General features: G+C 40.2%; 1 protein-coding gene across 2 annotated transcripts in view; it reads right to left on the bottom strand.

Annotated features, from left to right (window-relative positions):
* LOC111863312 (protein unc-13 homolog B) overlaps positions 1–13,565 on the bottom strand; it is a 777,834-nt gene that overhangs the window by 290,652 nt on the left and 473,617 nt on the right. The window lies entirely within an intron of this gene.

The following is a 13,565-nucleotide window of genomic DNA, read 5'->3' as shown; positions in this document are numbered from 1 at the left end:
CATTATGTTTTTCCCATTTTTCTTCTTCGTCTCCAAATTATATACTTAAGTTTGCTTGGGTAACTTAAATTTATATAAAACTGTTCGCATGAACAAGGGATACCGAGAAGAGGATTCCGAGGTCGAGGGCAGCCGCTTCGTTGTCTAATTTGAGAACATGATGAGGTGGGCAGAGCATGTAGAACGGTTTGGGGGAGAAGAGGAATGCATAGAGGATATTGGTGGGAAAGCCAGATGGAAAGAGACCACTGGGAAGACCAAGGTGTAGGTGAGTGGATAATATTACACTGGATCTCAGATAGAGCCCTTCTTGAGAAGCCGCCAATTGTGCAGTTACTAGAAAACTTCCCAGCATTTTATGGAACCCGAATGTTCATTATCGTGCTCACAAAAGCCCTTCACTGGTCCCTATCCTGAGCCAGATCAATCTAATCCATACAATCCCATCCTATCTCTCTAATACTAATTTTAATATTGTCCACCCACCTACGCATTGGTCTTCCCAATGGTCTCTTTCCTTCTGGATTTCCCACCAATATCCTATACGCATTCATCTTCTCCCCATTCGTGCTACATGCCCTTCCTATCTCACCCTCCTTGGCTTGATCATTCTAATTATACTTGGCGAAGAGCATAAATTATGAAGCTCCTCATTACGTAGTTTTCTCTAACCTCCCGTCACTTAATTTCTCTTCTAACCAAATATTTTCCTTAGCTCCCTGTTCTCAAACACCCAGAGTATATGAAGAAAGCAGTCCTCTGGGATTTGGCATCGTGTATATGTGGTGTTAACCGACGTTTCGGAGGAACGTATCGCCCCCATCTTCAGGGTAGAAGGAAAAATATAAGAAATCCGCAAGCGAAGAGACCGTGAGTACCTGTCTGCTTTTACCGGTTCTCACGGTCTCTTCGCTTGTGGATTTCTTATATTTTTCCTTCTACCCTGAAGATGGAGGCGATACGTTCCTCCGAAATGTCGGTTAACACCACATATACACGGTGCCAAATCCCAGAACACTGCTTTCTTCATAGTCACCGCCGTGAAAGCCTCAAATCTTACACCCACAGTATATGTTCCTCTCTTAATGTTAGAGACCAAGTTTCACACCAATACATAACCACAGGCAAAATTATAGTTCTACATATTCTAATGTTTATGTTTTAGACAGCAGAATAGAAGACAAAAATTCTGGACTGCACGGTAGCAAACAATAAGTGAATTTAATCTCCTCTTAATTTCCTCCTTAAATCAGGTTCTGATTCAACTCTGAAAGTATTTACCTCATTTAGATGAAACGTACATTGACGAGGAAACGTGAGTTACAGTGCAGTGTGACTAACAGAACGAAGCTCTTGTTATGTTTTGCACGACTGCAGATCGAGACGGGGGGAAGTTTCCATTTGAGTTGATGAGACATACTCTCTAGCGTTCTCTTTTACAGGAGAGTGGATTAAGATATAAATAGTGATTTTATTGTTTTTTTAAATCCAATCCAGTACCTTGTTCTTGTGATCTGAGCAAAATAATACTCGCATGTATAAAATTAATTGCAACAATAACTGATAAAATTATTTGATTTTTGTGTCCGAAAATCTGAGAGTGGATCGAATGAATAAATTGATTTATTTTTACCAACTAATTTAATGCAAATGGATTTGGTATAACTTTGTATTTTTCTACATAGTCGCAGTTTTGTACAATGCATGTCCTCCAGTGCTTCACTAATGCATGGATTCCTCGTGAAAAAAAAAAGAAACTTTGCCAGCATTCGTAGCCACTTTTGCGACGATGCGAAAGCCAGTGACGGCTTCCAGAAGTGCATAATGACTTCTACTATTACCAACCTGAAAAGATGAGGACACGCAAAACATGGCAGCATTCCAGTTCATTAACGCGCCCCCTCTCCACGCAACCATCTGTGGGAAAAGTGATACTAACACTCTCCTCTGGATAACCAAGGCTCACTTGTAAAGCAATACACATCCAAGGGGACCACACAGCCACTACTGCCCCGTACTGTAGCCTCCTTAAGGAATGATCTTGAGACCACCAACCAGATCAGAACATCGTTGACTGTTCAGTCATGGTATGTTATTGCTGCATGACGTCAGGCAACATCCTGCCGTGTGAGAGCCGACACGATCAAGGATATTCGTTCTGAGTGTCTTCCTCATCCGCCATACTTTGCTGACCTCCCCTTATGACTCTCTGTTTTCTGGGACTCTCAAGGAGACCCTTGGTGGCAACACTTCCCGATATAGGAAGAAGAGAAAACGGAGGGGTACAAGTGGATGAACATGCAGCCGAAGGATTTTATTTTTCAAGAGAAATCCTTGCATTAGTAAAGCGCTGGAGGACATGCGCAGAAAACAACGGGAACTATGTTGAAAAATGACGAAGCTGTGCCCAACCTATTTTTTATTGACTAGCCCACATACTCGTATTATGTATCAACTGCAGAAGTTAGATACCGTCGAATATTGTGTGACGTTTATAATTTGGAGAGATGGCAATCCTGATCTACTGAAAACAGGGCCTGAAGCCCACCCTGATATATGTGATATGTCTGCATGTCTCGAATTTATGCAATTCGGTTTTAATGCTTTTCGTTCGATCGGCAGATAATATAGTAGTTAGTTAATTTTCTTTCTTTTTTCCCCCTTGGCACTACAGCCCCAGTGGGCCTAGGCCTACCTCCATGAACTTCTCCGTTCACTTCGGTTTTTCTAGATCTTACACATTCGGTAGGACTCCTTGGGCGAGTGATCAGCTCGTCGCAAGGCCTCTACCTGTAGACAAACACAGAAAAACGCACACAAACATCCATGCCATGAGTGGGATTCGAACCCACGATCCCGGCTTCCGAGCGAGCGAAGACGGTGCATGCCTTAGACCGCTCGGCTACAGTGACCGGCACGATGCATATATTCAAAATGAAATAATATAATTGAGCTTTACACTGAGTTCGCCAGCCTTCTTAATTCGCACATGTGATCATTTATTAAGTTCGTTAAGGAAAATGCAACAAGATAACCACATACCAGCACCATAAACTTCCGATATACAAATTCGTAAAACAAGGACTGTCTTATAGGGATAAGGGTACTATTATTATATACAGGATGATTCACGAGGAGTTACCGCCACTTATGCAGCTAATTTCTGAAGATAGTTTGAGCAAAAAGTGTCATATAAACCTGGGTCCTATAGTCAATATTTACAGAGTAACAATATTATATTTAAGCATCCTGTTACACTCACACAATATATATGAGACAAACTCCGTCTTAAGTGCAACAATTTAATTGTAGTTCTTTCTTAAAGAAAGAACGTATTAAAGATAAGCAGCGACACACAAAGAGAGCGCCTACACAGAACAATACCTAAACAGCGATAAAACAAGAAGTGGCCGCTGCAGCACTATAGACATAGGGCGTGTTTGTCTCATATATATTACAGAGTAACGTTTGTAATTGAAAACGCGCTACTGTGAACTGATCGCCAGACCTTTCCCCGTTAGATTATTGCATTTGGGGATGGATGAAGGACAATGTTTACCAAAGGAAGGCACAGACACGTGAGGAACTACTTGCTCGCATCATGCAGGCTGCTACGGTAATCAGAGATAACAGTGTGCACCTACGTAGAGCAACGTGCGCGGTTCACAAACGTGCGACAAGTGTATCGAAGCGGAGGGCGGCATTTTTGAAAATGTGTTGTAATCTCTGTAAGACTTTGCAAAATTGAACTACAGAGAATAAAGTCCATAGAATTAATTTGTTTTCGTGACAATAAATGTATTAGAAATAATGTAATTTTGTATTTAAAATTTAAATTTAAATTTAGAAATCTTCACATTACGAAAATAATTCTGTAAATATTGAGTATAGGACCCAGGTTTATATAACAATTTTTGCTCAAAATGTCTTCAGAAATGAGCTTCATAAGCGGCGGTAACTCCTCGTGAATCACCCTGTATACATCAAATAGCATGACTGTAGGATGTTGAGTAATTCAAACAACCGACAAAAAATTTTAATCCAAAAATAAGTTTCATTGCTGTAGAACCATTGTTCTTAACCCCTTCACTTACTCGTCCTTCATGTGTAATAGAACTGGTATAGCTCCTGATACATTTCATGCTGCTGCTTGGTACGACTGAACTCCTCTTGAGGGGCGCTATATGTTTATGTATGTGCATATAATTGCGAGATTCAGTTTACGCCTACCTTACTGGAAGCCGTAAATCAAGACAAGAGTAGAATTCTCGTGCATCGTATGTTCTGTAGAGATGTTCTATAGTTTTTGGATGCGTGGCGCTGCCATTTGTAGATTAAGCGTTTCAATCTAGACACCGGAATGAAATCATCCCCACCCCGCCCTACCAAATGGCTTCTGCTGACTTGCAAGACATTCAACTACAAAGCAGACAATTAGATTGGACCCAGTTCCAAAGCTTACAACCACGGTTCCAAACTTTTAAGACACGATAAATCAATGGGCATTTCAACCATTTCAAGAACAATGATAATTATATATACCACATACTTTAAGATTTAACTCTTGAGTGTATTTATGAATCTCATGGAGTCTCGGAATAAAAAGTGATTATTTCTCAAGTAGAATTAACCAGTTACTCTTGGTAATGGAGGCGCGTCATTATTTGCGTGATGAAGGATCTGTATTTTTAAATAGTGTTTAGATGAACTTCATACTTCAAAAGTTTGTAGAAAATTAAACACAGGAAATTTAAAGCACCGCAATTTGAAAAGAACATTTATCTTCAAGTAGATATTATTACAGAGACTAATCGACATAGAGGAATGCATTATACAAACACATATATTAAAACACCGTAAATTAAGAATTCCGCATGAAAATTAAATTTATAATTTTAAATGTTATGTAAAAAGAGAACAGCTGCCTTTATCTTCTGAAAAGGCTATGCTATAAAATAAGATGCCCAATTATGTACCAAAATCAGCATATAATAACTTAGTTCAATGGCGGACAGCAAAAATGCCCTGTGTTCAGTTGACGCACTAGTGATGTGTAGGCTAAGCGTTCAGTGTTGCTATTACCCATTTTAAGAATACGCATTGTAAAATGAAGTGCCTTCCACACTTTTTTCACCTGTGTAATTAACTAGATCAGCCCAACTTAAATTGCTGCATAAAATTATTCCCAAGTATTTACAACTGCTGGCTTCCGGAATTACTACGTCCCGTTAACGAATAATTTATTGGCTCCCTCACTCGGGCTCTCATGAAACAAACTCTTTTGCTTTTAGCTGGATTAATTACCACCGCATTTTCAACCTCCCACTCCCTCAGCCAGTTCAGATCTATCTGCAAATTTCCATATCTTTATTATTTACAAGTTTCCTACGTATTACACAGTCGACTGCCAAAAGTTTAACAGTAACTGACTCAGTATTTCTCCAAATATCATTTCCGTACGCGATGAACAGAAGTGGACCCAGTGCACTTCCTTGCGGTGCTCCTGACGTTACTCTGACTTCCTCCGGTAATTGCCCTCCTANAAGCAGCGTCATCAGCAGCGACTTGAAGCACAGAGCAAATGATGCTCGAGATGGTTCAAGTTCGTATAGCAAGAGGCGTGACCAGAGTGGTTTGAACGGCTGCTGTACTGCGATGTGGAAAGCAAATGGAAAAACTACCACATTATCACTTTTCCTGGATAGTCTCTTTCCAAAAACAGAAGATCGCATTAAGTGGAGGAACTGTTTTGGAAGAGACTGTGGATCTGTCTGACAGGTCTGTCGTCTGACAGATTACTGATGAATGAATGAATGTAACTCTCTGTGTACGTACGCGAGAAACAGCAGTCGACCCAGTGCACCTCCTTGCGGTGCTCCTGACGTTACTCTGACTTCCTCCGGTAATTGCCCTCCTACTCTCTCTGTGTACGTACGCAAGGAACAGTAGTGGACCCAGTGCACTTCCTTACGGTACTCCTGACGTTACTCTGACTTCCTCCGGTAATTGCCCTCCTACTCTGACTCTCTGTGTACGTACGCGAGGAACAGCAGTGGACCCAGTGCACTTCCTTGCGGTACTCCTGACGTTACTCTGACTTCCTCCGGTAATTGCCCTCCTACTCTAACTCTCTGTGTACGTACGCAAGGAACAGTAGTGGACCCAGTGCACCTCCTTGCGGTACTCCTGACGTTACTCTGACTTTCTCCGGTAATTGCCTTCCTACTGTAACCCTCTGTGAACGGCCCAAAAGAAATTCCCTTCTCCATACAACTACCCTGGAGTTCACTCCCGAGGCCGCAATTTTCGCAAGCAGCCGATCATGGGGAGCTAAATCGAAAGCCTTCGAGAAATCTGTTATAATAGCGTCTATCCTACTTCCGTTATTCAGTGAGTCTGCAATGTCCTGGCAAACCGTGATTACTTCACTTTCACATGGATATCCCGGCTGAATCCATGGTGACCCACGATTAACCAATCCTATCTAAGTTTTTCCTCAGGTACGATTCAGTAACATATTCCATTTGTCTGCAGACAACTAAGGTTAAACTGACGGGCCTGTAATTGGAGGCCAGCGATCGGTCACCCCCCTCCCTTGTAAATAGTAACCACTATGGCCTTTTTCGTATCACTTGGGATAGTGATTTATTAACTGTTATGTTCAATAATAGCACAAGGTGTGGAATAATGGCTTCCCTACCAAGTTTTATAATTTCGCCAGAATCGCTGTCTCGCTCTAATGATTTGTTTTTAGCTACCGCTGCTAATGTTTTCCTAATTATTTTAGTACTAATGGCGAAGGGTTACATTTAAAATATGCAAGACAAATAATGTGGTTTATTTGGTGTCATTATTTCGTTCCTTTCTGCCGCTTACAGTCAAGCAACAAATTTACCGTAAACAAAGAAATTATGTACTGATATGAGCATATGCACGATATTCTATTATAACCCACACAAATAATTCGTTTCGAGCAATAAAAATAAAGCGCCATTTATTTTACGTACTCTGCAGGGCATAAACACAAAAATACGCTGGCAGTCACATCTGTAAAAACAAAAATAAAATTATTTTTATATGCTGATTCCAAAAAGGGGGAACAAAACCGGTTCAGCTCCCTCCAAATTTGAAATAACCGCTCCGAATAAAGTCCTATCATTAGTAACTTCTTCGTAGTACGCATCCTGTTGTGTATCAGCTATAGGATATATATATACTTGGGGCAGTCTACACAACAATATTTCCTAAAAAACAAATTAGATACTATTGTATAAACATTTGTTTATTGGCTGTTGAGGCTACATATTTCAACCCTTATGTTGGGTCATCAACAGGTGTATAATAATACATGAAATTCATTAGTTCTCAATTAGCATTGTCATTTGTAGGGGTTTGTTGCGTGACTTATAAGACGGGTTTTGGATTGGATTTATTGCACCTTACATATTCACTACCGGAGAGTACAGGCAATACAGCGCTATCGCTGATCTACACACTTCACAGTTCACCGTTACATACGCACTAGGGCTCTCAGTCTTCACTAGCCGTATCCTGGCAACGGATTTATAACAGTCTCACTCTCACTTCAAATTACATATGAAGTCTTCTTTGCACAGCATAATTCTCCTTTCGTACCTTGCTATTTGTTCTCAATCATCTTGGACGGCGATCTCCAGAACTAGTCCGAACTCTTGACAACTCACTTAATGAACTCTTCTTCATCTGACCGCTCTCAACTTCTGACAACTAACTGCTTCCTTGCAACTTCTCATTATATGAATTCATATAAATTTAAAACTGGGTAGAGGTATTCGAACACAGGTTAATAAGGACAGTATTTGAACCGCGGTGGGACGAAATAAAAGTAGCCTTGAGAAAATCGCCCAAAGAGCTTCAAAATTTGAACTCCTTGCCAAGTATAAATATAATGATCATGAAAATGAGGATGAGGTGGGCAGAGTATGCAGCACACACGAAGGAAATCAGGGTTTTGGTAGGAAAGTCCGAAGGAAAAAAAAAGAGTAGCAGGAAGACAAATGTAGATCGGAGAATTAACTTGAAACGGATTTTAGAGAAACAAGGTAAGTTGATGTAGATTGGATTAATATTTCTCAGGATATGGACNCACCGCGGTGAAAGCCTCAAATCTTACAAGAATTCCTCTAATTTAATTTCCTGTTAACTTCTGCCAGAATAAATTTTGATTTGGCACAATGTACTTGAATTTTAACATAGTTTTCAAAGAATTAAACTGAGGACACAAATACAACAGCCTCGTTCTCACTTACACCTAGCACGTACTCAGATTATTAAAAATAGCAATAATTTACCTTGGTTACAGTCTCCATACAGTGCTCTGTACTTCCGGAAATATATATGACTCTACTTCGCGGGGCAACAACAGCAGCATAAAATGTCTCTCATGTACATAAAAAAACATCATCATCTTGGAACGTGCTTCATCTTCATTTACCACTGTCAGCTTTCGGTTCAATATCGAAACCTATAACTAAAGTTTTGCTGCATTCGTGTAGATGAAAGGCGACAATAAACATTTTCTTCCTTAACAAGTTCCGATGGTACAGGATTGTTCTTTCATTTGACTGTACATCACGCGTGATGATGGAACGCGTGTTTCGGATCAGATTACGAACTCTATGTTCACAATTTAAAATGTGTTTAATAAAACAAATCAAAACCTGATTCAGGGGGGAATTAAGAGGAGACTGAACTCGGGCAATGATTGCTACCATTCAGTCCTAAACCTTTTGTCTTCTCGTCTCCTGTCTAAAAACATAAAAATTATAATATACAAAACTATAATATTGCCTGTGGTTCTGTATGGGTATGAAACTTGATCTCTGACATTAAAGGAGGAACACGGACTGAGGGTGTTTGAGAACAGGGTGTTGACGAGAATATTTGGATTGAAGAGAGATAAGTGATGAAAGGGTGGAGAAAACTTCATAATGAGGAACTTCATAACTTGTACTCTTCGCCAAGTATAATTAGAATGATCAAGTTAATGAGTATGAGATGGACAGGGCATGTAGCACGAATGGGGAGAGGAGAAATGCAAATAGGATATTGGTGAGAAAACTGGAAGGATGGAGACCACAGGAAAGACCAAGACGCAGGTGGGCGGACCATATTAAAATGGATCTTAGAGAGACACGATGGGATGGTATAGATTGGATTGATCTAACTCAGAATAGGGACCAGTGGAGGGCTCTTGTGAACATGGTAATGAAACGTCATGTTCCATAAAATATTGGGAAGTTCATTTTGAAAATAAAGGCGCTTCCCTGTAAGAACGTAATGTCTGATACAGACAAATCTCGACTAGACTGCTTTTGTTTGGCGGAAGGAAGGTATATGCGGAAATTTATAGTATTGCTATGAAATGAAGATCGTAAATTTTAGTGCTGTTCTTCCTGGATAGAAGGGGAAAACACAACGGGTATTTCATACATGTTTCGTATCGATAAATTCATAAACGCAGACAGTATATGAAAAAAAAAATACTATAAAATCGATGAAGTTACAAGATTTATACAAAGGTAACATTCCCTAATGTCTAACAGCGATACAGTGACAAAGCTGCCTGAAGTGGTAGCGCTTCCGACTTTTATTTGGGATGTGTTCGGTACGAATCTCGGCTAAGGAATCGACTACTCTGAGGATTTTCGTGGTTTCTCTCAGTCCCTTCTGGGAAAGCATGGTTAATACCTCACACAAGACCATTGCTGCTTCGTTCCACAACTCTTTTCACTTCATCACGTACTAATCATTCTACCACTCGGCCCCATTTGGCCCAAGCTGCTGACAGCATTACTAAGCAAGAAATAAATAAATAACAATACGTCTTAACCGTAGAGTAATATACTATACACGTACATTTCCGATGTCGTTTTGCTGAAAATTTTAATTGGTGTATACAAGCTTTGAACGCACAGTTACCGATCTGGTTGACGGCAAGAAATTAAACAAGTAATGCTTGAGTCCGTAGTTCAGGGTTTGAAGACTGAGAAGTCACCCATTAAAACAGGTGGTCGAGTTCATGAAAAATTGTGGGGGCACTGACCCGTCTCCGGGATAATGTCGGTTTATAAGCACTGAAAGTAATTGATTGTGGGGGAGGAGACATGGTACCAACACCCTTATCCCTCACCTGTAGGTCTCAGCGGTGGACATCGGAGAAGAAACGAACAGGCTTAGAAAGGAGCTCTGTTCCTGCTGACATTTCACATTTATACCAAAATGAAAAATTATATTTCAACAAAGCTGACAGAATAAGAATTAACAAAGAAGATATAGATACGAAAACAATAAGTTCTGGGAAGAAATCATTTCTCTTGAGACGACATGGACCGCAAAGAAGACAATAAATCCAGAAATTCTTGTTTTGTTGCATGTGTATTATTTGCCACGGGAACAGGTTCACCAAAGACAGTTGCATGACTCCCATAGTCGTGAGACAGAAAAAAAATATGATCACGAATCCAACAATAGTTGGAAATAAGAACTGCTGTGCTGGCGAGGTCCAGCAGCAATTTACTCGGCGCGACCCAGTTTACTAAGCCGTTGCCTAACAACGATAGAGTGGATATACATATATGGACATAGACAGCTAGGCGATCTCTTAAGCCTGTTTTTTTTCTTCAAAACAGGGAAAGTAGGTTAAAATTGAAGATCTCTTGTAGTTCGTGTGCTAAATAAATCCATCCTTCGTAACCTTACGCAACGATGAAGAGTCTGCACTGGACATGCGGTTACAGAAATAAAATTCGACCAAATTCCTGAGACAGGAAATACGGTAAAGTTGTCTCAGTGTTTAATTAATAAAGCACCGGGTCACGAAGGTGCGTGTGGGAGTGGAGGTATAGCTGCGGACATTCTTAACCCTGGCACTAGATGGAGTTGAGCGGGTAGCGTCACGCGCCAGCACCTCTTTCCAAGCCATCATTCTCTAATAATCCTATAATTATACGCCACACAATCTGGGCTATTGAAAGAGTCGTTAAACAGCTCATGTGCAAGCGCAAAACCGCCACGAGCGTCACTCGCTGCGTACCCATACTTGTCTCCCGGAATGTCAATCAATATCTCACCCTTCCTTCCGACATGAAGCAGCTAGTCCGTCACAGGAAGGCAAGAAAGACAAGGCGAAATGAGGGGATTTTACCGAACGAGTGGAAAAGCTACAACCAGATATAAAAAAAAAATCCAATAATATAACAACGAGCCACTGACTGCCTCACCATTATTAGCATGAGCGAAAAGTCAATATCTAAACCAACACAAAACTGTAATTTAAAATTCAACGGTATAAACTTCAAAAATCCGAGTTTTAAATATTCTTCTTGCACGAAGAGAACCGGGATGGTTCGGGCTATTTGGCTTGAGGGCAGGGGGTTCGAAATCCGGTAGGGGCAAGATTTCTCATCTCCACAATGTCCAGACCGGCTCTGGGGCCCAGACAGTCTCCTCTCCAATCGGAGTAACAGGCTCCTTTCTCGAGGGTAAAGCGGCTGGGACGTGAAGCTGACCATTCACCTCCATCTAATGCTGAGGTCAAGAATGGTGGAGCTACAATTCCACTCCTCCATACGTCTCCGTGGCATAGTGCTTTATTACTTTATTATTTAATTAACAGCATATTTACAATCTACTCTATATAATATGAAGTAATAAGGAAATTTGTTTTAACGCCATATTATCGAGATAATTTGTAAATACGTTATTAATTAATTAAGCACGGGAGAAACTTTACATTTTTGTTTAAACTTCTACGAAGACAATTTTATGCATCCTGTCAGGAATTGCTCCGGGTACTTCAAACACCAACACAAGTGGGCCCTCCACACTATAATACAGTACCATACAACAATACCTTGCTTACAAAATTGTGCGAAGCCTGAAAGAGGGTTGGGCACAAGTGTAGGGGAAGATGACAGACTCCTAGGAAGGTCAACGTAAAGTGGCAGACATTCATAATAAAAAGCGAACCGGGCAACCATAATGTATGCAAACCGCAAGTTGTCATTTTTATATGGAACACTCTTATCGTCTGGTACGTTTCAAGGTATAAATAGAGGCTGTGTAGAATACAGGTTTGCAGTCCAGATATACGTAATGTTTTTTCTTCTTCTTCTTCAATGGCTCTTCCAGCCCATTCAGGGCCCTGGCCTCTTAGTTACGTAATCATATTTCACAGGTGGTAGGACTCCTTGGACGAGTGACCAGTTCGTCGCAAGGCCGCTACCTACACACGGGATAACACAAACACAGAATAAACACATATACACACCAAACATCCATGCCTTAAGTGGGTTTTGAACCCATGATACCAGCGTCCAAGCGAGCGAAAACATTTCCATGCTTTAGTCCGTGCGGCTACTGTGACCGGCTATCTAATGCCTTTACAAAATTATAACATACCTAAAAATTTAAATATTTTGGTTAAATGAAATGGATCAACTATTATTCACCGAACATAAAAGACATATATACATATTAGGCTATTATTCGTAGCCAAACACTTCATCTACGAAGTTTCTATACTATATAAAGATTATTGTGGTGGCCTAGTTTAGAGTAGGGGCAATTAAGTGAAGCTTATTATAAATTTTCCAGCTTCTTTGTCTTTTTCTACATCACAAAATATCTTAAGTAAATTTGCAAATACACAACCCACCAACTTACAAAATTTAATCTTCTTGGAAAACAAAAAAAAAATCACAGAATATTAATATTTTACGAGTTGTTTAATTTGGAAATTTTTAATCATAACCATAGGCTGATAATTTGATAAAGGCGTCAGTGTAAGCAAATCAACGAGATTTACGACTAGTGGTTTATGAATATAGATGGAGGAATACGCATCATATGGATAGTAAAGTAAAGTTAAAAAAAATTATAGTTGTTCCCGTGCTTAACTAATTAAACAGTACACCATGAAGACGTTGCAGTCTACTCTGGTAGATTTTATCAAAGTTTCGAAAGAAACAGCTGCTTTCTTAAAGGTAGATGGAGGGTACTACACCTTACAGCCCTTTCCTCAGCTACTATCACGGGATAGATTGTAAAAATTATAATATGCATGGCTACCAAGGTCGGTAAGCTTCAAGTTACACGCAACAATAACATGCCCCTATAGTCATGATTACAATTATTTATGGTGAACAACAAAGGCTGTGTCGTAATTCTACATCACCACATGGTGTAACACCAAGGAAAGTAGTAATCAACAACAAAATATCTTTCGTTGCGAAGAGATTTCAACGTATTCAAAATCTAAGAGCATGAATTAGTTACTACCAAGTAAGCTGTAACAGTTTGTTCACTTGTTTAACTTGCTACATCCTCTACAATAATTTTCACCCTATCTACCTATCGATTAAAAGCTCGTTATTGTATGCTATTTCAAGGGCGGCGGCATAGCTCAAGCGGTTAGTCACTGGGTTCCAACCGCGGCGGCCCGGGTTCTATCCCGGATCTGGTCACGTGGGATTTGTGATGGATAAAGTGGCTTTGGGGTAGGTTTTCTACGAGTACTTCGGTTT

Source organism: Cryptotermes secundus, unplaced genomic scaffold (assembly GCF_002891405.2).
Source record: "Cryptotermes secundus unplaced genomic scaffold, Csec_1.0 scaffold159, whole genome shotgun sequence".
In the NCBI taxonomy this organism is placed as follows: domain Eukaryota; kingdom Metazoa; phylum Arthropoda; class Insecta; order Blattodea; family Kalotermitidae; genus Cryptotermes; species Cryptotermes secundus.
Note: the sequence above shows the minus strand (reverse complement) of the source record. Positions and strands in the feature narration are given on the sequence as shown.